This window comes from Leopardus geoffroyi, chromosome C1, assembly GCF_018350155.1.
Source record: "Leopardus geoffroyi isolate Oge1 chromosome C1, O.geoffroyi_Oge1_pat1.0, whole genome shotgun sequence".
Taxonomy (NCBI): domain Eukaryota; kingdom Metazoa; phylum Chordata; class Mammalia; order Carnivora; family Felidae; genus Leopardus; species Leopardus geoffroyi.
The window spans coordinates 195,439,220-195,464,987 of record NC_059328.1 but is presented as its reverse complement, the minus strand read 5'-3'; the positions used below and the strand labels follow the sequence as shown (position 1 = coordinate 195,464,987).

Below are 25,768 nucleotides of genomic sequence, written 5' to 3'. Positions count from 1 at the left end.
TCTCAGCCCATAGCAACAATTGTTAAAATCCATGTAGTTTCTAAAGCTATTTTATTTTCTTGGCCTTCTTCTTCTAGCTGAATCACATATTCATTACTAAGAAAGTATCCTTAGAGAATCTATGCTTTTTTATGCTTGGTGTAATATTGCTTGATCTATCTAAAGTATAGAAATATCTTCAGATTCGGGAAAACGCATTGACAGGCATAGATATGAATATGTTTTCCAGAATAATACTCTAGTATAAGTCTTAAAATGTAAATGTAGCCACAGGCTTGCTTTAAAGTACAATTTCACTTTTAATTAAGAATTAAAGAAAAACACTATTTGGCCATAATATGCTTCTTCAGCCTCTTCTTTATAAGAATATCAATCACCATGCAACCTTAGGCCCTACCTTGTTAGTGTCTCAGCCTTTGGTTAACAGGAACCACCCTGATGAACTCCTGGCAGGGGAGTTCTCTGTCCCACTAGGATAAAAGGACAGAGGTTTCTGTCATCCAAGGTTACAATTCTGGGTACAGTTTTCTATAGAAACAGCTTGTGGGTAATTGGGTACAAATAGTATATATAGGGTGCTAATCATAACAAGAATTCTATTTTAAGTTAGAGTAGTGATTTTAAGATTTTAGTAAAAATAAGTGAGCAAGAATAAACTGATAAATTTATTCAGTTGGTTAGATTAGAGGTTATTTTATATGAAACTGATAAAAGTATAGATGGTTTGCCTGGGAATAGGGAAAGGAGGTGGTTGAAAAGCCCAAAGTTTATTTGGTTATGCTCCCAACCACTTTCCATATTTGGGACTGGCAGTGGTGGTGATTATTTCTTCCCCATTAATACTTACAGCTCCTTGGGTACAAATTATAGATCACTGTACTGTAAATATCAGTATGTTACCTGGGCAAAATTTTTAAATACATGAAACTTTATTTGTGGGACCCCACCTGTCTTCTGTCATCCCTTTTCCTCTATGGTGTCTCCCATCCCCTTGGTGTCTAGTGCTCTCATGTAAGCATGGGGCCTGCTTACCCATAGTATTCTTTAAGTTTTCTAACTTAGTATTTTTTTTTCTTTTTTTTCTCCTTGCCTTTTTGCAAATATAACTAACCTGTGTTGTCTCTAGGTGACCCTGCTAATCTCTGGTAAACTATTTAGCAATGATCTTGTCAATCTAAAGAATGCTATTTTCATTATGAGAAGTCCTACACAAGTAGTAAATTAAATATAAAATAGTCACATAGGACTATGGCATGTGCTGGATGGGAAGCTGTTATGAACAGGAGAATTTTTTTCATTTTTCATAAATTTTAACATGCAAACTAAGAACCATTTCATATATATTTATGGTAACAGCTGTTGTAGGCCTAACATATTTGCAAATTGAGGTAAAATTTATAATTAAGAATAAATATTAGGGGCACCTGGGTGGCTCAGTCAGTTAAACGTCCGACTTCTGCTCAGGTCATGATCTCGTGGTTCATGAATTTGAGCCCCACACCGGGCTCTGTGCTGACAGCTCAGAGCCTGGAGCCTGCTTCAGATTCTGTGTCTCCCTCTCTATGCCCTGCCCCACTTGTTCTCTCACTTGCTCGTGCTGTCTCAAAAATGAATATAAAATTTTTTTTAAAAAGAATAAATATAACCCTTACGAAATAAGGAAGAACTATTTCTGTATTTTATTTATCTACTATGTATTTATTTTTCTGCCTTCACCCATTTTACTTATTCTTCCCACTCCCTTTCCCAGTGGCCACCATCAGTTTGTTCTCTGTATGTTTACATCATTTTTGGTTTCATTTGTTCATTTGTTTTGTTTTTTAGATTCTACATATATGTGAAATCATATGGTATGTGACTCTGACTTATTTCACTTAGGCCCATCGATGTTGTTGCAAATGGCAAGAATTCATTATATTTTCCTGGCTGAGTGTGTATATAAATATACCACATCTTTATCCATTCACCTATCAATGGACACTTAGGTTGCTTCCATATCTTGGGTATTGTAAATAATGCTGCAACAAACATAGGAGCGCATATATCTTTTTGAATTAGTGTTTCTGTTTTCTTTGGGTAAATACCAAGAAGTGGAATTCCTGGGTTGTATGGTATTTCTATTTTTAATTTTTTGAGAAACCTCCATACTGTTTTTCATAGTAGCTGCAGCAGTTTACTTTCTCACCAATGGTGCACGAGGTTTCTATTTTCTCCACATCCTGGCCAACGCTTGTTATGTGTTGTCTTTTTTATATTAGCCATTCTAATTGGTATGAGGTGATAACTCATTTTGATTTTGATTTTCATTTCCCTGATAATTAATGATGTTGAATGCCTTTTCATGTGTCTTTTGGCCATCTGTATGTCTTCTTTGGTAAAATGCCTATTCAAGGTCCTGTGTTCATTTTTTTAAAATTTAATTCCAATGTAGTTAATATACATTGTTATATTAGTTTCAGGTGTACAATGTAGTGATTCAGCAGCTCCATGTATTACATAGTGCTCATCAAGATAAGTGTATTTTTGGGGCGCCTGGGTGGCGCAGTCGGTTAAGCGTCCGACTTCAGCCAGGTCACCATCTCGCGGTCCGTGAGTTCGAGCCCCGCGTCGGGCTCTGGGCTGATGGCTCAGAGCCTGGAGCCTGTTTCCGATTCTGTGTCTCCCTCTCTCTCTGCCCCTCCCCCGTTCATGCTCTGTCTCTCTCTGTCCCAAAAATAAATAAACGTTGAAAAAAAAAATAAAATAAATAAAATAAAAAAAAAAAAGATAAGTGTATTTTTAATCCCTTTCACCTATTGCACCCTTCCCCCACCCGCTCCCCTCTGGTAACCATCTGTTTGTTCTCTATAGTTTAAGAGTCTGTTTTGGTTTGTCTCTTTTTTTTCTTTTACTTGTTTTGTTTTGTTTCTTAAATTCCACATATGGGTGAAATCATATGGTATTTGTCTTTTTCTGGCTTATTTTGCTTAACATTATACTCTCTAGATGTATCCATATTGTGCCTGTGTTCATTTTAAAAATCATATTATTTTTTTGGTGTTGAGTTACATGGGTTTTTTAATATATTTTGGATATTTGCCCCTTAGAACTATTCCTATTACAAGCTCTGTAATTCTGTGTTCTTTTATATATTTCTCAAGGCAAATTTGTCTAAGTAGTGTTTCTTGGTATTGATAGTCAGTTCTCATCTTTGTTATTTTTATAGACTTCAGATCCAAGGTGGGTGGCTTAATAATACAAGTAAGGTATATACGTTAATGTATATATAATAAAATTTCCATTTTAAAGTTTTCGTTTAGTTTTTAAATTGTGGAATGATTAGCTTTATATGCTTTATGTGCATTCAGGCTATTTTTGTGAGCAAATAATTTAAGAATTTTAAAGGAAAATAAAGACCTGGTTTTACAGAAATTGAAGTTCCTGTTGGGGCAATAAGGCACAAATATGCAAATTAAAATGTAATGCAAGGGATAAATTTTGGCAAATTGAGATATAGTCTAGTCTTCTGCATTAAGGGCAGAAAGAAGAAAAATCTGAATTGAGGTAACAAAATAAGTTAATTTCATGGTATAGGAAGTGTCTGCTTAAATGAAGAAGAGGAGATGTCTTGAGGCCCTGAATGTATTCTTACTTAGCTGGGAAACTGGCTTTTCCTTTTCTATGCCATCCTGACTTCAGCTCTACCTGCTGGAGCATCTGCTCTAGATAGTGGAAGTATGTTGGTTGAAGATTTCTCACCGTGCTGCAACAGTTCTGTGCTCCAGGGTTTTATGGGTTGACTCAGAAACGTATAGAATGTATGACCTTACTTCTTTGAGAAAAGATGCTTTATGTAATTGTAGATAAATCTCGAAGGTATCAAATTCTAGAGAGCCAAAAAATTATTTCCTAGGGGGAAGTAACACTTTTTAGTAGTCTCATGCATGGGTTCTGGAAGACATATTGTTTGGATTGAAATCTTAGTTCTTCTTCTTAATAGTGTGTAGTATTGTCTAAATCACTCATTGCCTCATTTTCCTTACCCATAAACATAGGGTTACTTTCATGTGGCTATATTCAGTTGGAGGGTCTGTTCAGCTAGAAGATTCTAGCCTCACCTACTTATCTGGCGGATAAGTAGTGCTGGATGTTGCCTGAGAAGACTCAACTCTCCTTCTTGTGGCCTTTCATTGTGTAGTAGCTAAGGATGGCTTCCCTAACATGGCACTTCAGGACAGTATTCCAAGATACTAGAGAAGTTGCAAGTTTTGAGGCCTAGGCCCTGGGTCTCAACAACCTCATCTCCACTGCATTTGATGGTGGAGCAAAGCCAGTCACATGGCGGCCCAGATTTAAGGAGGTGAAGAAATAGACTTTACCTTTCGGAGATAACTGCAGCGAAGGGGTATGCATATATATAGCAATAGGAGGAATTTGTGGCCGTTAAGCATTCATCCATTTGGGGTCTACCTTGGGGCAACGAGTAACCTCAAATTAAGACATCAGCTGAATTAAGCAGTGAAAAAAAAGGGAAAAAAATAGGGTTACCATATATAGTTGGGTTGATACTAAATAAGATAAAATATTTGAGAGGTGCCTCGGTGGCTCAGTCGGTGACTTAGTCGGGTAAGCGTGTGATTTTGGCTCAGGTCATGATCTCATGATTCATAGGTTCGAGCTCCGCGTCAGGCTCTGTGCTGACAGCTCAGAGCCTGGAGCCTGCTTCGGATTCTGTGTCTCCCTCTCTCTTTGCCCCTCTCCTGCTCATGCCCTGTCTCTCTCTGTCTCTCAAAAAGGAATAAACATTTAAAAAATGTAAATAAGATAACATATTTTAAAGGTACTTAGCTCATTGGCTGGCAGGTTAGATCCTCATCAGTTGTGAATGATGATGACAACAACTGTGATTCGGTGATTATGCCAACACTCGGTAATCAGTGATGGTTGTGTGGGGAAGTAAAATGATCAAAGTATTGTTTTTGAAAACTTGACTTGGTGCCTTTGAACAAGACAATTTGCCCTGGGAAGGGATTGGAGAAACAGATCAATTAAAGAGGCTCCTAGGCTCCTATAGTAGTCCAGATGTAAGGTTACAAAGAGTGGAATGAACCAGAGATAGATAGATAGATAGATAGATAGATAGATAGATAGATAGATAACCGTTCAAAAAAGAAATGACTATTCTTAAGTGATTTGATATGATAAAAGAAAATTTTTAGAGAGGAGTGGAAGAGGAGGCACTTATGGTATTGCTGAATCCATTTTGTAAAATGCCACGTCATATAGTAACACTTCTATCAGGGATTAAACAGCAGTAGAACATGTGCCAAATCTGGCTTTCAACTTAATGGCATCTGAGTCACAGTTCTATCAACTCCATTTTGAAGTGGATGAGTGAAACCTTCTTCCACAACAGATGTAAGCAAACCTTAAGTCATTTGCTTTAAATGTGTATAGTCCTCGATTATATCTTTTTTCTTTATAGCTCATTCTCCTTTATTATTTTAAGCCACTGAAGAAAGGCAAATAATCCCCACCTCTTCTCCTGCCTACTCAATTGACTGGTATCGGCCATTGGCTGTCTGAAGTGCTATTTGAGAGAGTTTGACATCTTGGCTTGGGGAGGGAATGCTATGGTTAATTTTCAATGTTTGCCACAAATGAGGGAAAGAATGGTAATAGACATGCTATATTATTTGCCATTTCTGTACTAGGGTGCAATTTTTTCAACATTAACATGTTCAAATGAGTAATATACTTTCTATATTACCTAGAAAGTAATAAATATGTGCAGTGCTGTTTTGTTTATAGATCACTTGCATATGGAATTCAGGAGTTGCTTAGCAAATGGAGATAACGTATCTTTAGGTTCTTAAAAATATTAGGAAAAATGAGCCAGTGCTAGTTTGCACACTGCTTAATAATATTTATTTTAAAAAATCTGTTGAAGTGTTAAATCTTATAGTAGCTTTGTTCACTTTCATAAATTTTTTAGGAAAAGAACCTGAAAGCTTAAGTTTGCTGATTTTTTTTAACCATTTAAAACATTTCTAAAGAATGAAACATTGTTCATTACTTCACTAAAAGGTGATTTTTTGGCCCTCAACACACCTTCTTCTCCCTATTGCTTATTCTTATTACTCTCTTTTTGCCTTTCCTCTTGAAGGGCTATGAAAATAAATAATACAGATATGTAACCAGTCCTCCTGCAGATTTCTTGGAAATTAAAAACACACTGTCCTTTTTATGACCACAATGGAGTCCTTACAAAGGTTAAAATATTTAAATTATCCAAGAAATAATAGATACCTAGAGTTTCAGTAATGTAATGTAAATCAGAATTATGACTTTTTTTAACAGTATCTACAGAAGAAAAAGATATACAAATCTTCTAAAGTTTTCTACTGTTTTTAAGAGCAACTTTAATTTGACTTCTATTGCTGCTATACCTTAGAGCTGGTCATTTTCCAGCTTTATTACTCAGTCAAGATGGTTCTTATTGGGTTCTGTATATACATCCTAGCTTCTTGCCTATGCAATATCAACTTTACCTTTCTTTCTTTAACTTTCTTCCCAGGGCGCCTGGGTGGCTCAGTTGGCTAAGTGTTCGACTCCAGCTCAGGTCTTGATCTCATGGTTTGTGAGTTCAAGCCCTGTGCCGGGGTCTGTGCTGACAGCTCAGACTCTGGTTCCTGCTTCGCATTCTGTATCTCCTTATCTCTCTGCTTCTCCCCCACTCATATTCTTTTTCTCTCTCAAAAATAAACATTTAAAAAAATGAAAAAAAAAAATAGAGCCCTAAATTATACACAGAGTGGCAGTGTGTCCTGCTAAAAAATACGTCTTATAAAAATAGAGAAAAAGAGTAACTCTCTGTCCTTAAATTTGAAAAATAATGTGAAATGGACAAAGTCCTTAAAATTATGTAACATATCAAAGGTGAATAAAAAATCAGCCTGAATACTTTATAACCATTAAAGAAGTTTAATCCATAATTAAAATTCTTCTCAAGAGAGGGGTGCCTGGATGGCTCAGGTGGTTGAGCATCCAACTCTTGATTTTGGCTCAGGTCATGATCCCCAGGTCGTGGAATCAAGCCCCACATCGGGCTCCAGGCTGAGTGTGAGCTGCTTAAGATTCTCTCTTTCCCTCTCTCTCTCTGCCCCTCTCCCCTGCTTGCTCTCTCTCTCCAAAATTAAAAAAAAAAAAATTCTTCTTACCAAAAAACTTGAATTAAGATGACTTCATTAAATATCAGATGCTAGTGAATAATCAAGGAAAATATTCCAAACTTATGCAAACTCAGAGAAAAGAAATTGAGTCTAATATACATAAATACATAAATAACATAAATAACGTTTACATAAATAACACGGGCAGTAAGAAAAGGAAAATTTTAGGCTGGTCTCTGTTATAAACGGAGATGGAGAAATTCTAGACAAAATCCTAACACTTAGCAATATATAAAACCCAGCAATGTATAAAATGAATATGACCTCTTGACAAAGCTGGCTTCATACCAGAAATGCATGATTAGTTTAATTTAACATTAGGAATAAATTAGTTTACTGCTTAGGTAAAAGTGGATTTAGGTAAAAAACCATTTGATTAGTACAGAAAACAAGATTTGAATATATTACTTGTATCTTCATGATAAAAACTCTGGAATAGAAAGTTACATTCCTTTTTTTCCTTAAGAGTTTATTTTTTAAATTTTATATTCCTTTTTTAAAATTAAAAAAATTTAATCTCTACACCCATTGTGGAGCTCAAACTTTCACCCCAATATAAAGAGTTGTATTCTCTACTGACTAAGCCAGCCAGATGCCCCGAAAGTTACATTTTTACTCTGATTTTTAAAAACTTATCTAGGGGCACCTGGGTGGTTCAGTCGGTTGAGTGTTCAACTTCAGCTCAGGTCATGATCTCACAGTCCGTGAGTTCGAGCCCCACGTCAGGCTCTGTGCTGACAGCTCAGAGCCTGGAGCCTGTTTCGGATTCTGTGTCTCCCTCTCTGCCCCTCCCCTGCTCATGCTCTGTCTCTTTCTGTCTCAAAAATAAATAAAAACATTAAAAAAAATTTTTTTTAATAATAAAAAAATAAAAACATATCTAAAAAAGTACGTATTAAACATTATATTTAATGGTGAACACTGAAGACTTTGCCTTTGAGATTGGGAAAGACACAGGATGCTTGCTATTGCCAGTTTTATCCTGCCTTTTACCACAAGGATCATCCAACACAGTTGGACAAACAATGAGAAATAAAAAAAAAAAAACTTAGAATGAAAGAATTAAAAGTCATTTATAGACAGTTTATAGAAAATCCAAAAGATGAGCTATTTGAATTAATAATCAGTTTATAAACTTACTTTCCAGCAAAATAAAATTAATTTTTAAAGATACCATTCACAGCAGTTTTCAAAAATTAAGTGCTTTGTAATGTATCTAGCTAAAGATGTACAAATCCATTATGGAAAAATTTACAAAATTTTGTTGAGAGATATCAAAGAACATCTAAATGGAAAAACACTTTCATAAATAGGAATACTGTCTTATTGCAAAGAAGTCCATTCTTTCCACATTGACTCATAGCTTTAATACAGTGCCTATCAAAATCTCAAAAGGTGGTTTAAGTATTTGCTTTTTACTTTTTTGTTTTTGTGTGTTTTGAAACTTGACAGATTCAATTTATATGGTGGAGCACCTGGGTTAAACGTCTGACTTTGGCTCAGGTCAGTGATCTCACAGTTTGTGGGTTCAAGCCCCACGTTGGGCTCTGCCCTGACAGCACAGAGCCCGCTTGGATCCCGTCTCCCTCTTTCTCTGCCCCTCCCTTGCTTGTGTGTGCACTCTCTCTCTCTCTCTCTCAAAAATAAACATTAAAAACAAACAAACAAAAACACAATGAGAGGACTTGTTCTGCCAGATACTAAATAGTATTCTAAAGCTCTGGGAATTAAGACCTTGTGCTGTTTTGGTACAGAGGTACAAGGCTAGACAAAGAAACAAATAGCTCAGAGAAAGACTCAATGTATATGGGCACTTGATTTAAGACGGGAGATACTGGAGAGCAGTGAGGAAGGAGTTATATTTTAAGTTAACGTTGCTGGGAAAATTGGTTATTCAAATGGGGGGAAATGCAATTGGATTTCTATCCCTTACTATGTACAATAATATACAGGTGGGTTATAGAATTAAATATAAAAGAAAACATTCAAAGGCATTTTAGAAACTCTGGGATGTATGAATTTCAAAGTAGGAAAATATCCTAATATACCATAAAGTGGCAAAATTACATTAAAATGAAATTAAAAAAATTTTTTTTAAGTTTATTTATTTATTTTGAGAGAGACAGAGCAAGTAGGGGAAGAATAGAGAGACAGGGAGGCAGAGAATCCCAAGCAGGCGCCATACTGCCAGCACAGAGCCTGATGCAGGGCTCGAACCCACAAAACGATGAAAGCATGATCTGAGCTGAAACCAAGAGGCAGCCGCTTAACTGGCTGAGCCACCTAAGCACCCCTAAAATGAAGGATTTCTATTGGAAAGTCAGAGTGAAATACAAGCAACCATGTGAGAAAAGATATTTGCCACACATACAACCAACATAGAACTCATAGAAAGACTATGAAGAATTATTAAAAGAAAAAAATTGGCAACCAGTTAAAAATGTGCAAGATTTGAACATGCTACTTTGTAAGAAATTCTCCCCATTAACAAATATTAAAAAAAAAAACAGCCACTTCACTGATAACTAATGAAGATTAAAACAATGAGATACCCTTTATACCCACTAGATTGGGAACATTTTTTAAATAAAATAATATCAAGTATTGGTGTGGATGTAGAACAATGGAAGTTCTTAGTGCTGATGGGAAAATAATTGGTACAAGCACTTTGATAAAACATTTGGTATTTTGTAGTAAAGTTGAAGATAAACATAGTTATAATTTAAGAATACATTTCTAGAAAGATATCCTAGAAAAGTGATTTTGGGCATCAACAGGACATACATAATAGTGTTCAGAGTAACACTATTTGTGATATCTACAAACAGTAAACAATCCAGTGATCTATCAATAATAGAATTGATGAATAATTTTGATATATTCATATAATGAAATTCTTTATCACAATGTATTCAGAAAAATGCAACATCATGGATAAATTCCACTTATATTGAGTTAAAAGCAGGTAAAAATTAAATCAATATTGTTTAAGGTTGCATAAAAAAAAGTAAAAGTGTAAAGAAAAAAGTGAGTAGGTTATAAATTAGGATAGTGACTACCTCTGGTGAAACGAAGGGGCTAACGATTAAGAGCTACATAAGGACCTTTGGAGTGCAGACGGTGTTCTATTGCTTGATCTGTTTCAGGATTACATGTGATTACTTTATAATTACTTATTACATTTATACTTAAGTTTTAGACAATTGTTTTGTATTTAATCATCTTAAAAGCTTAAAACTTGCTAGAGACTTTCAAAAAAAGTAACTGTTTAAGTAGTATGTATGATTCAAGATGAAAAACTTGGAAAGGTATGAATTGAAGTCTTCCTGCCTTTCTATTCTGCTTATACCTACCTACTTCCCAACAAGGTAACCAGTGTTACTAGCATCTACTGTGTCTTTCATTCTATTTGTATGCATATATAGGTGAATATATATAGGTATAATTAGCCCCCACATTTTGACAGGAATAGTAATATGTTATATTAACTATTCAGTACCTTCCCTTTCCCCCCTAGTAAACAGTACATTTTAGAGACTTTTTCATATCAGCTTTTTTAGAGTTTTCCTGATTGTTTTTTATGGTATTCCAGTGTAGAGAGATACTGTAATGTATCTAGCCAGTCTGTTGTTGCTGAATATTTGGATTATTTACACTGTTGCCTTTTGCAAGCAATGGAGCAATCCATTATTTCATATCACCTATCAATTTGCATTAAAAAGCAATTTATTGGGGTACCTGGTGGCTCAGTCAGTTAAGTATCTGACTCTTGGTTTTGGCTCAGATCATGATCTCGCCACTTCAAGAGTTCAAGCCCCAAGGGGCTCTGCACTGGCAGCATGGAGCCTGCTTGGAATTCTCTCTTTCTCTCCCTCTCTCTCTGCCCTTCCCCAACTCACACAGTCTCTGTCTCTCTCAAAATAAATAAATAAACTTTAAAAAAATAATTTATTGAGGTGAAATTCACAGTACGTTCAATTAACCATTTTGAAGTGAATGATTCAGTGGCCTTTAGTACATGTTCAGTGTTGTGCAATCACTAACTGTGTCTAGTTCCAAAATATTTTCATCACTCCAAACTAAAACCCCTTATTCATTAACCAGTTTTTCCCCATTACCCCAAATCCCCGCCCCTGGCAACCACCAGTTTCTTTATGGATTTATCTATTCTGAATATTTCCTATAAATGTAATCATACACCACGTGACCTTTTGTGCCTTTTTTCTATTAGCATAATGTTTTTGAGGCTCATCTAGATTGTAGAATTGGTACTTGATTCTTTAATGACTGAATAATATTTCATTGTATGTATACACCACAATTTGTTAATCATTTCATCCAATAATGGACTTTGGGTTGTTTGCACCTTCTAGCTATTGTGAATAGTGCTGTTATGAATATGTATGTATATGTGCTTGTTTGTATGTTTTCAGTTTTTGAGGGATATACCTAGTAATAGAATTTTAAGGTCATATGGTAACTGTGTTAACTTTTTGAGGAACCACCAAACTGTTTTCTGCAGCAACTGAACATTCCCACCAACGATGTATGAGGTTCCTAAATCTTCTACACTTGTTATTTCTCCACAACATTTTTTTTTTTTAGTACACACATCCTAATGAGTGTGATGTGGTTTTGATTTGCATTTCCCTAATGATTAATGATGCTGAGCATATTTTCATGTGCTTGTTGGCCATTTGTAGATCTTCTTTGGTGAAAACTCTATTTTTTGCCCCTGTTTTAATTGTGTTGTCTTTTTATTTGTTGTTGAGGCGTAAGAGTCCTTTATATGTTCTGGATAGTAGACCCTTATCAAATATATGATTTGATATATTTTCCCATATTTTCTCCAATTTTATGGTTTCTCTTTTTGTTTTCTTGACATTGTCTTTTGATGCACAAACTTTTTAATTTCAATCAAGTCCAATTTATTTATTGTTTATTTTGTTCTTTGTACCTTTTTTTTTTTTTTTTTAATCTAAGACTCCATTGCCTAACCCAAGGTAATGAAGATTTACCTCTGTATGTTCTTCTAAGATATATGGTTTTAAGCTCTTATATTTAGGTCATTGATCCATTTTGAGTTAAATTTTGTATATGGTATTATTAGATAGGTGTCCCGCTTCAGTCTTTTGCTTCCTAATTGTGGATGTCCAGATGTCTTAGTATCATTTGTTGATGAGACTCTTTTTTCCCCATTGGATAGTCCTGACACCCCTGTTGAAAATCATTTGGCCATAGGAGTATGGATTTAGTTAATACTCTCAGCTCTATTCCATTTGTCTATATGTCTGTCTGTATACCAGTACCACAATGTTTTGATTAATGTTGATTTATACTAAGTTTTGAAATCAAGAAATGTGAGTCCTGCAACTTCATTCTTTTTTTTTTTTTTTCAATATTGTTTTGGTTATTCAGGACCCCTTGCATTTCCATATGAATTTGAAGGTTGACTTTTTCAGTTCTGCCGAAAAGGCAATTGGATTTTTTTTCCTATTAATTAATTACTTTTTACTGAGATATAGTTAACATACAGTATTAATTAGTCATTTTATATACATTACAAAATGATCACCACAGACAATCTAGTTGTCATCTGTCACCATACGAAGTTATTACAATATTATTTATATTTCCCATGCTGTACTTCATGTCCTCATGACATTTATTTTATAACTTAAAGTTTGTTCCTTTTAATACTCTTCAACTATTTCACTCTTTCTCTAGCCCCTCTCTCCTCTGGCAACCTCCAGTTTGTTCTCTGTATTAATGTTCATTTGTTTTGTTTTTTGGATTCCATATATAAGTGAAATCATATTGTATATGTTTTCTTCTGTCTGACTTAATTTCACTTAGCATAATACCCTCTAGGTCCATCCATGCTCTTACAAATGGCAAGATTTTTTTTTCTTTTTTATGGTTAAGTAATATTTGTGTGTGTGTGTGTGTGTGTGTGTACATCTTATCCATTTATCTATTGATGTATGCTTAGATTACATCCATATGTTGTAAACATATGCTGAAAACAATGTTTACATGTTGTCCACATATTGTAAACAATGTCCATATGTTGTAAACAAAGCTGTAATGAGCCATGCCGGTGGATATCTTTTCAAATTAGTGTTTTTGTTTCCTTCGGATAAATACCCAAATGTGGAATTGCTGGGTTGTATAGTATTTCTATTTTTAATTTTTTAGGAACCTCTGTTCTGTTTTCCATAATACCTGCACCAATTGACATTCACAGCACATGAGGGTTTCCTTTTCTCCACATCCTGGCCAACACTTGTTGTGTACTGTCTTTTTTGTACAAGCCATTCTAATCGATATGAGTTGATACCTCATTTTGGTTTTGATTTGCATTTCCCTGATGATGATTGATGTTGAACACCTTTTTCATGTATCTGTTGGCCATCTGTGTGTTGTCTTTGGAAAAACATCTGTTTGGGTCCTCTACCCATTTATCAGAATAATTTTTTTGGTGTTAAGTTGTGTGAGTTCTTTATATATTTTAAATATTAACCCCTTATCAAATATATTGCTTGCACATATTTTCTCCCATTCAGTAGATTGCCATTCTGTTTTGTTGGCTTTCTTTGCTATGCCAAAGCTTTTTAGTTTGATGTAGTCCTACATGTTTATTTGTGCTTTGTTGCCCTTGCCTGAAGAGACAGATCAAAAAAAAAAAATTGCTAAACCAATGTCCAAGAGTTTATTGTCTACATTTTCCTTTAGGTGCTTTATGGTTTCAGATTTTACACATAAGTCTTTAACTTATTTTGAGTTTACTTTTACATATGGTGTAAGAAAATGGCTGTTTCATTCTTTTGCATGACTTATTCAATTTTCCCAACATCATTTATTGAAGAGACTATCTTTTCTACACTGTATATTCTTGTTTCCTTTGTCATAGGTTAGTAGGTCATATAAATGTGGTTTGGGCCCTCTATTCTGTTCCATTTATCTATATGTATTTTTTGTGTGTGTGCCAGTACTATGCTGTTCTGATTACTACAGCTTTGTTCTTCTATCTCATGATTACTTTGGCTGTTTGTGTCTCCATACAAATTTTAGGATTATTCCAGTTCTGTAAAAAAAAAAAAAAAAAAAAAAAAAAGCTGATATTGGTATTTTGATAGGGATTGCATTGAGTCTGTAGATTACTTTGAGTCGTATGGACATTTTAAAATAGTAATTCTTCCATCTATGAGCATGGTATATCTTTCTATTTATTTGCATTGTCTTCAGTGTCATTCATTGATGATTTACAGTTTTCAGAGTACAGGTCTTTCACGTCTTTAGTTAAATTTATTCTTATGTAATTTACTCATTTTTTTTAATGTATGATTTATTTTTGAGAGAGACAGAGAGACCAGGGAAGGGCAGAGAGAGAGGGAGACACAGAATCTGAAGCAGGCTTCAGGCTCTGAGCTGTCAGCACAGCCACCCAGGCGTCCCAGGTAGTTGATTCTTCTGAGGGGGTTGTAAATGGGATTGTTCTTAATTTATCTTTCTGATTAGTTCATTATTAATGTTTAGGAACACAACAGATTTCTGTGTATTAATTTTGTATTCTACAATTTACTGAGTTTATTCTAATTTTTTTTTTTTTATGGAATCTTTACAGTTTTCTATATACAGTATGTCACGAACATGATGGCAGAATAGGAGTAGTTTGACTTGTTACCAATTTGTATGTCTTTTATTTCTTGTTCTTGTCTGATGGCTGTGGCTAGGATTCTAATACTATCTTGAATAAAAATAGTAACAGTGGTCATTCTTGTCTTGTTCCTGATCTTAGAGGAAAAGCTTTAGCTTTTCATGGTGGAGCATGATGTTTGCTGTCATTTGTTGTATGTGCTCTTTATTATGCTGAGATATGTTCCTTCTATACCTACTTTGTTGAGTATTTTTATAATAAATAGATGCTGAATTGTGTCAGAGGCTTTTTCTTCATCTATTGAGGTGATCACATATTTAAATTTTTTTTAACTTTATTTATTTTGAGAGAGACAGAGATAGCACAAGTAGAGAACAAGCAGAGAGAGAGAATCCTAAGCAGGCTCCATGCTGCCAACACAGAGCGCAACACAGGGCTTGAACTCACAAAACTGTGAGATCATGACCTTAGCCAAAACCAAGAGTCGGACACTTAACTGACTGAGCCACCAAGGCACCCCATATGATTTTTTTTTTAAGTTTATTTATTTTGAGAGAGAATCCCAAGCAGGCTCCATGCTGTCAGTGTTGAGCCTGGCATGGGGTTCAAAGTCACAAATCATGAAATCATGACCTGAGCTGAAATCAAGAGTTGTACACTTAACCAACTGATCCACAAGGATTTTTATCTTTAATTTTGTTAATGTGGTATATTACATTGATTTGTGAATGTTGAACCACCCTTTTGGGTAATGCTGGCCTCATAGAGTGAATTTGAAGGCATCCCTTTCTCTTCAATTTTTTGAAATAGTTTGAGAAGGATAGATATTAACTCTTTAATTGTTTGGTAGAATTTACCTGTGAAGTTGTCTGGTCCAGGACTTTTGTTTGTTGGAAGTTTCTTGATTACTGATTCAGTTTCATTAGTAATAATTGATCTGTTTAGATTTTCTATTTCTTTCTGATTAGTCTGGGAAGATTGTATGTTTCTAGGAATTTTTTCATTTCTTCTAGGTTGTCCAGTTTGTTGGCCTAATTGTTTGTAGTAGTCTCTTATAGTCCTTTGTGTTTCTCTAGTGTTAGTTGTAATTTCTCTTCCATTTCTGATTTCGAGTCCTCTCTCTTCTTGATGAGTCTAGCTAAAGTTGATCAATTCTATCTTGTCAAAGAATCATCTCCTGGTTTCATACATCTTTTCTGTTGTTTGCTTGTTTTTTTGGTTTTGTTTTGTATTTAATTCATTTATTGCTGCTCTGATCTTTATTTCGTTCTACTAACTCTGGTCTTTATTTTCTAATTCCTTTAGGTGTAAGGTTAGATTATTTATTTGAAATTTTTCTTTTCTCTTGAAGTAGCCCCGTGTCTCTGTAAACTTCCTTTTTGGAACTGCTTTTGCTATGTCCTGGTGATTTGAGAGCATTGTGTTTTCATTTCATTTGTCTCAAGATGTTTTTTCATTTTCTGTTTGATTTCTTTGTTGACCCATTGGCTATTTAGTAGAATGTTGTTTAGCCTCCATGTGTTTGTGTTTTTTCCTTTTTTGTTTTTTGTAATTGATTTCTATTTTCATACCATTGTCATTGGAAAAGATGCTTGATAGGATTTTATTCTTCTTAAATTTATTGACATTTGTTTTGTGGTATAACATGTGATCTGTCCTGGAGAATGTTCCATATGTACTTGAAAAGAATGTGTGTTCTGCTGTTTTTGGAGACAGTATTGTGTGTGTGTGTGTGTGTGTGTGTGTGTGTGTGTGTGTGTGTGTACACACATAGTCCATCTGATCTAATGTGCCATTTGGGTCAGTTTCCATATTGATTTTCTGTCTAGAGGATCTGTCCATCTATGTAAGAATAGTATTACACTGCTATTGTATTACTGTCAATTTTCCCCTTAATTACTATTTATATTTGCTTTATATATTTAGGTGCTCCTTTGTTGAATGCATCCATATACAGGTCTTATATCATTTTGTTGGATTGATCCCTTTATCATTATGTAATGCCCTTCTTTGTCTCTCTTTAGTGTCTTTGTTTTAAAATCTATGTTGTCTGACATAAGTAATAAAATATATTTTGTCTAAGTATTGCCACTCCAGCTTTCTTTTCCTCTTCACTTGAATGGAATATATTTTTTCCATCCCTTCACTTTCAGTCTATATGTGTCTTTAGGTATAAAGTGAGTCTGGGTTAGGCAGTAATGGATGGATTTTTGTTGTTGTTGTTGTTGTTAATTTGTCCAGTTACCCTATCTATGTCTTTGCTTGGAAGATTCAGTCCATTTCAATTTAAAATAATTATTGATAGCTTGAACTTAACTGCTATTTCATTAATTGTTTTTGGTTGTTTTTGTAGTTCTTCCCTGTTCATTTCTTCTCTTGTTCTCTGTATTTCTTCTTCAATTCAGGATGATAGTCTTGCTGTATAAAGTATTCTTGGTTGTATGTTTTTGTTTTTGTTTTTTTCTTTAAGCATTGTAAGTATAGCACGGCACTCCCTTTTGGCCTGCAAACTTTCTGCTGAAAAATCACTAATGGTCTCATGATATTTCCTTGTATGTAACTGTTATTTTCTGTTGTTGCTTTTTAGATGATCTCCTTTTCTTTAATATTTACCATTTTAATTACATGTCTTGGTGTGGAACTCTTTGAGTTCATATTGTTTGGGGCTCTCTTTGGTTCTTGAGTCTATATGTCTGTTTCCTTCTCTCAGTTAAGGACATATTTAGCTACCATTTCTTCAGATGATTTTTCTGCCCTTTTCTCTCTCCTCCTTTTGGACTTCATATAATTCAAATGTTAATATGCTTAATGTTGTCTTAGAGGTCCCTTAAATTATCTTCTTTTTTTTTTTTAATTATTTTTTTTCTTTTTGCTGTTCAGCTTAGATGATTTCCACTTTCCTTTCTTCCAGGTTGCTGATCTGTTTTGCATCTGCTAATCTGTTTGTTTATTCGCTCTAGTATAGTTTTCATTTCAGTTATTATGTTCTTCAGGTCTGATTTTTTTTTAACTTCTGGAAATTCTCACTGTATTCATCCATTCTTGAGTTGGTGAGCATCTTTATGACCATTACTTTGAAATCTTTGTCAGATATGATTGTTTATCTCCATTTCATCTACTTATTTTTCTGAAGTTTTGTCTTGTTCTTCCATTTTTTTTTTTTTTCAACGTTTATTTATTTTTGGGACAGAGAGAGACAGAGCATGAATGGGGGAGGGGCAGAGAGAGAGGGAGACACAGAATCGGAAACAGGCTCCAGGCTCTGAGCCATCAGCCCAGAGCCCGACGCGGGGCTCGAACTCACGGACCGCGAGATCGTGACCTGGCTGAAGTCGGACGCTTAACCGACTGCGCCACCCAGGCGCCCCTTGTTCTTCCATTTTAAACCTATTTCTCTGTCTTCATGTTTTGCCTGAGTCTATGTGTTTATATGTATTAGGTATGTCAGCTCTGTCTATTGATCTGGAAGGAATGGTCCTATGTAGAAAGCATCCTGTTTTAATTTAAATTTAATTTAAATTGAGGTTTTTTTAATAGCTTGTCATATAGTCTAGGGGAATAATACATGCACACTTGAAAAGAGTGTATATTCTTTTTTTTTTTTTTTTTGATGGAGTTTTCTACAAATGTTTATTAGGTTTATTTGGTTGATAATAATGGTCAATTTTTTTTATCTACTTACTGATTTTCTTCCCACTTGTGTTCAAATATCCAGTCATAAGGGTGGAGTTGTCTCTTTCTCTTTTTAGTTATTTCAGCTTTTGCTTCAGATATTTTGAAGTTTGTTTAGTACCTACATAGATATTTTATTTTTATGTCTTTATGATTTGACCCTTTTATTCTTATATGTTTGCCCACATCCTGAAATCTATTTTCACTGACACTAATTTAATGATTAGTGTGCTTGGGTAGTATAATTTTTTATTGTAACTTATCTATGACATTAAATTTAAAGCAGTTTTTTTATAGATAGTATATGTTTAGGTTGTTTTCATCCAATATGAAAATTTGTGCCTTTTAATTGGAGTATTTAGACCATTTATATTTAATGTAATTATGATGTAGTTAGGTTTAAATCTACCATTTTGCTGTTTTTTATTTCTCCCATGTGTTGTTTGTTCTTTTTTCCTGCTTCCTCTCCCCCACCCACCCCGCCAAATTAATTGTTCTTAGACTCGCCTTTGTTGCTTCATTATATGCATGTGTAGATTATTCTTTGACAAACAATTGAAAAGGACTCCATGTGGATTTCCGGAGCCCTTTCTCTGCATAGCTTCCTCTCTTAGGGCAATCTCTTCTACAAATTGTGGCTACCTTTTTCTCCCCAAACTTTAATATCTATCTTTTCAAATCAGGTAGACTGTCATGTTCTACTTGGACCCCCTTCCATGTGCCAAAATCTGAGGAACATAGCTTCATGCAAAAAGCTTCAAGATTTATAGGATCACTTCATTTGTTTTTGTCTCTCAAGTATAACAGTCATCTGCTGCCTATTGTCCAAGTTGTTTCATGTCCATAAAAGTGTTATATGAAACATAAATATTTCGTATAAGTCCCATAGCTGTACTTATTCATGGACAGAAATGGAAATACCTCTTCTCCTTTCAAAACTTATTTTTAAATAGCATATCTCATTTAGCTATTGTTTAATCTCTTTCCTCCACAATAAATTTGATAGTGTTTGTATTTACCTCTTTCAAATGTTGGGTTCCTAGAGAAACACTGCAACGTCTCTGGTTTCTTATTTCATTCTTCACCCTACTGTAGTATGGTGACCAACAAAAGCATTTTATTGAAATATTGTTTTAAAGGTCAGAGTCACCTTTGAATTGCCAGATCTAATGCAGAACTTATTGTTCTAGGAATGTGGTGGAATAGTTCTTAGGAAAGCCTCCAGGTAGAAAATATTAGAATGTAAAATGTAAAGGATATTTTTTTATAATGCATGGTTAATCTGATTAGAAAAATGGAAAGCCACGGAATTAAAAATGAAACGAAGGAGAGAGAGAGAGAGAGAGAGAGAGAGAAATTTTTGTTCAATAGTCTTGTGATAGACTGGAGCTGACACCTAGAACCTAAGAGATATGGGAAGGTATATTAGAGATCCTACATAACGCTAAGGGCCTTCAAAGGCTACTCACTCTGTTAATGAGTGAACTAGAACTTAACTCTGCTGCACAGAGATGCAAAGAGCTTGCCTTTGTCTGCCTTAGGCTCTGATTAAAAATGTAAAATAGAGTATATGCATAAAATTCGTAACAACAAATTAGGCCTTTTATATCGTTAAAGTCTGAAATTATGCTTTGGATGTGATTTATTTAAAAAGACAAAAATTGGGTTTTAAAATAGGTAAGCTCATTTCCAGACTGGCAAACTTCAGATGTTGCAATTACCATATACGGAATGTAAAACCAAGTAAGTTTAATATATCTAAGAAAAATTAATTTAGGTAATTAGTAATATGATTAAGTGGATAGATACACCTGAAGAGAGAATTGTGTTGTTGGGGAATAGATGTAAATGAAATTATACAAAATGAAACATGTAGAGTAAAAAGAATCAGAAAATGTGAGAAGAGATTAATTAAATATAGAGGTTAGAGGAGAAAGTCTAACATGTATGTCTTCAGAGGAGGAAACACCTAGGGGAGCTGGTTTGTGCAACCACTTTCATCTGAGCTTTGGCAGGAATTTTCAAATTTGGTGCACATGCTCATAGATGATAGCTATGGAGGATGCTGTTGGTGGTATTTGGGAGGCCTAAATCACATGGCCAGATTTTACTTCAGAACCATTTTGACATTGTTCTCCTCAACATTTGCTGAATACTGCAGATGCACAGAGCAGGAGGCTTAAAGTATACTCTTAGGATTTAATTATCTTAAAGTCTGGATAATCAGGAGAAATTTTATAAAATACATCAAACACTTAGATGAAAACCTTGAAGGGCTAAGAACAAATCAGATCTATGAACCATACTAGGACTGAAACCCAGACTTAGGACACATTCAGATTAGATTAAAGGAAAGAAATCTGCACTGTATCTACTTAGCAGTAGGGAGAGAGAACGCTCTCTACAGAAAGATTACATCATGTGGAGACGTTTGATTAAGTAAAAGAGCCATTTGGCATTCAGTTAAAGATTACTGGGTAGGGGCGCCTGGGTGGCGCAGTCGGTTAAGCGTCCGACTTCAGCCAGGTCACCATCTCGCGGTCCGTGAGTTCGAGCCCCGCGTCGGGCTCTGGGCTGATGGCTCAGAGCCTGGAGCCTGTTTCCGATTCTGTGTCTCCCTCTCTCTCTGCCCCTCCCCCGTTCATGCTCTGTCTCTCTCTGTCCCGAAAATAAATAAACGTTGAAAAAAAAAAAAAAAAAAAAATTTAAAAAAAAAAAAAAAAAAAGATTACTGGGTATTACAAAAGATGGGACCCCATGACTAGTCTTCAAGAGGAAAAACAGACAATAGCATCAGACTATCAGGTGATTCTGATATTGGATTTAGCTGCCCAGAACTTTAAAATGGCTGTGATTCATATGTTTTAAAACAAAGAGAACAAGTAGAAAAAATAAACAGACTATTTCACCAGATAATTGGAATCTACTTTTTTAAAGAGACTCCTGTGAACATTTCAAACTGAAAAATACAACATGTGAAATTTAATACCTCACCAGATGAATTTAATTACAAATTAGAATACAAATTAGAGAAGTCAGGATTAATAAACTAAATATAAAATACTAAGGTGGGAAGCACAGAGATAAGAAAGAATTAAACAACCAGAAGTGTGTGACAGTGAAAAAAAATCTACCCATATATGTTAGGGCATAGGGCAGAAGTAGTATTTCTCAAACTAAAAAAAGACCTTATCCTGTAGATTCCAGAAGTTCTGTGAACCTCAAAAAGAAAAATATATAGAAATTACATAAAGGCATATTATGGCCAGCCTGCTAAAATGAAGACACAGAGAAAATATTAAAAGAAGTCAGGGTAAAAAAAAAAAAAAAAAAAAAAAAAACATTATCTTTAAATCAGGGCAACAATAAGACTTAACTACTCATCAGAAATAATGGAAGCCAGGTGAATTGAAGGCATCCTTAAAATACTAAAAGAAAAAATGAAAACCAACCTAGAATTCTATAATCACAAAAAATCCTTTGAAACTGGTGATATACAAAAGTTTCATGTAATAAAAACTGAGAATAAAAGCTGAGAGAATTTGTCAGCAAATTTACAGTATAATAATAGCAAAGGAAGAAGACACATGATCCTGTAAACACAATTCTGTAAGTACAGAATTGTAGGAAAGAGCTAAGAACAACAGAAAGGGTAAATATATGGGTAATATAAATTTTAATAGTAATATATTGTAGTGTTTTGAATATGTATAAAATTAAAATAATAGTAATACAGAAAGAGGAAAGTAAATGAAGTTAAACTGTTCTAATGTTTTCAGGGAAATGGTAAGAAAATAATTTGTCTTATTCTCTAAAAGCAAAAAAGTTAAGAATGCACATTATAATCTCTAGGGAAACCACTAAAAAGTAAAAGATTATATAAATTTAAGTTAATAGAGGGGGAAAATGTAATATTTGATTAATCCCAAAGAAATCAAGATAGTAGTCAATGAAATCTAAAACAAACATACATATACAATAAATTTCTACATACAGTGTAGAAAGTAAATTCAATTTCTGATTCTTTGAACAAAATTTGATAAGCCCCAGCAAGTTTACTCAAGAATAATCCAAAGTTGGTTTTACATTTAAAACTTTATTAACATCATTAATTCACCACATTATTAAAAAAGAAAACCCATGTGTAATTATTTCAATGGATTCAGAAAAAGTAAATGATTAAATTCAACATTACATATTTAAAAAATACTTTTGGCAACCTAGGAATATATTCTGATAAAGAATATACCCCCCTAGAAAAATCCCACAATTACTCTTAATCCATATCATTCTTAATTCTGAGAAATTAAAAGCATTTCTTTTATAATATGGAACAAAACAATATCCCTCTGATCATTTCTAATCATCACTGAACTGATAAACCATCTAGCATGTTTGGAACCCTCTAAATAATAATAAAGATACTGCAATTAGGTGAAAAAAACTAAACTGTCACTATTTGTAAATAATATGTTTGGATAATAGAAAAGTAAAAGAAACTACAAATATATTATTAGAATAAGAAAGTTTAGCCAAATTGTGGGATATGTTCAAAGTATAAAAGTCAATTGTATTTTTAAATTCCTTTTACAATTGAAAAAATAAATATTCAAGTACCTAGAAGTACACCTAGCAAAATATGTAAAGACTTTTTAGAGAAGAAAATTATAAAGTTTTATTAAAAGAAATTAAAGAGGGGCGCCTGGGTGGCTCAGTTGGTTGAGCATCCAACTTCAGCTCAGGTCATGATCTCACGGTCCATGGGTTCAAGCCTCGCGTCGGGCTCTGTGCTGACAGCTCAGAGCCTGGAGCCTGCTTCGGATTCTGTGTCTCCCTCTCTCTCTGCCCCTCCCCCGTTCATGCTCTCTCTCTGTCTCAAAAATAAATAAACATTAAAAAAAACTTTTTTTAAGAAATTAAAGAGAACCTAAGTAAATGAAGAGGTGTGTCATAGTCATGGATTGGATGACCTTTAATTATGATGTCAAAAAAAAAAAAAAAAAACAATCTCCCAGTTGATTTACAGATTCACTGTAGAAGAGCTCTGCAGTTTTTTGCTGGAAGTTAAGCATTTTTTAAAATTTATGCAGAAGAATGAAAGCCAATAGTAGCCAAGATACCCCTGAGGAACAAGTTGGAGAAACTTGCATTGTCATATGTCAAGACTTAAACATGTAGTAATTAAGACATTGGTTATTTAGCATAGACACAAATGGTACAACATTAGAAATCCTGAAATAGTACCACACACATATAGAATGTGGTGTATATAACAGGTAGCATTGTAGATCAGTTGGGAAAGGATGTTCAATAAAAGGTGTTCGGATAAATTGATGATCCATATAAGAAAAAATTAAGGTTGGATTCACATCATGTGAATTAATTTCAAGTAAAGATCTAAGTACAAAGGCAAAAAACCTTACAACTAGGGGGAGCAAAGTGGAAGAATATCTTTGACTTCAGGGTAGGGAAAGATTTCCTCATAGAGATATAAAGTGCAAACTCTATATAAAGGAAATATTTAAGTTAACATCTGTTGATCAAAAGACACTAGAAAGAAAGTGAAAAGAGAAGCTCAGACAGGGAGCAATAGATAGAACCTTCAAAGGATTTGTAACTTTCTAGAGCGTGTAAAGAAAACTTTAAAAATCAGTAAGAAAAAGACATTCTTAGAGAAAAAACATCAAAATATGTATTTCTCAAAAGAAGGAAAAGTGAATGACCAATTTTAGGAATGAAAAGGTGGTCAACTTAAATAGTAAACAGAGCAATGCAAGTTTAAACCATAAGAGAATATTTGTATGCTCTGAAATTAGCAAAAATAAAAAGTCTGACAGTATGCATGTTAGCATGAATCTGATGCAGTGAGCACCAGCATCTGCTTTGTTGGAGTGTAAATTTGGTTACAACTACTTTGTAATACAACATATCATCTAGTGAAATTGAATGTATGCATTCATGTGTTTCTTTAACCCAGCAAATCCATTTCTAACAGTGTACATACTCTTAGAGAAATTCTTACACCCATACGCCAGGAGACAAATAAGATATTCATACTAGCATTGTTCGTAGTAGTAAAAAACGAGAAACATTCTAGATATTTATAAACAGAAGAGAATGATGAATTGTATGCACATAATGTTGGGTAACACAGCAGGAAAGTACACTTAACTTTCTGTCTATATACATTTTAAAGCATGCAGATTTTATTTATTTTTAATGGTTATTATGTACATCTTTTTTTATTTTTAATGTTTATTTTTGAGAGAGAGAGAGAGCGCCAGAGGGAGGATGAGTGGGTGAGGGGGAGGGGCAGAGAGAACTGAGAGAGCTGTCAGCACAGAGCCGACTCGAGGCTCGAACCCACCAGCCATGAGATCATGACCTGAATTGAAGTCGGATGCCTAACTGAGCCACCCTGGTGGCTCCCAGGATCCCAAAGGATCCAGATTTTAAAAGTTATATAGAATTACATGTATTTATGTGAAAAAACTATAAAGGAAATAATAAAATCAAAATTCAGAATAGCAATTACTCCTGGAATAATAAGAGAAAAATGTGGTTAAAGAGGCACATTGTATTAGTTAAGATACAGGTTCAGCTGCATTTGTCAGAAACCCTACATAGTGACATAAACAAGATACAAGTTTATTTCTTTGTCTTAGATTGAAAATATCCTAGATATGACAACCACATTCTACATGGTGATCTAGGAGCTAGGCTTCTCTTTTGCTTAATCTTGTATTACCCTCATCTACATGGTTATGGTAGCTCCGCACCACAGCTGTGTTTCAAGTATAACATGGAGGAATGGAGGAAATGAGTGACCTAAAAGGTCACTTCCCAGAAGTTGCACACATGACTTCTGGCTAGAATTTAAGTAATTTTTTAGATCCACAGAGGCTTAAGAAATGTGCCTAGCTGAAAATCAGCAGTTCTACAACAGACAAAAAGAGAGCAGAGGTATTGGAGGAAAGTAGCAATATCTGCTGCAGGCTAATGAGGGTGGAGTAGGAGGAGAAGGCATAATTGGTATTGTTCTGTTTCTTGAAATAGGATGGTAAGTATAGGTGTCCTTCTAATATTTTATTTTATGCCTTCCCTATAAATTATGTATTTTTATGTATATGAAATTTTTCATTATTAAAGCTAAGAAGTTTAGTGGATACTTTTTGGCTTTGTTTTGCTTGAATCTTCTGCAGCTTATGGAACTATCGATCATACC

At 34.4% G+C, this 25,768-nt stretch overlaps 1 protein-coding gene across 10 annotated transcripts in view; it reads left to right on the top strand.

The window, feature by feature from the left end:
• KANSL1L (KAT8 regulatory NSL complex subunit 1 like) overlaps positions 1-25,768 on the top strand; it is a 141,763-nt gene that overhangs the window by 85,629 nt on the left and 30,366 nt on the right. The window lies entirely within an intron of this gene.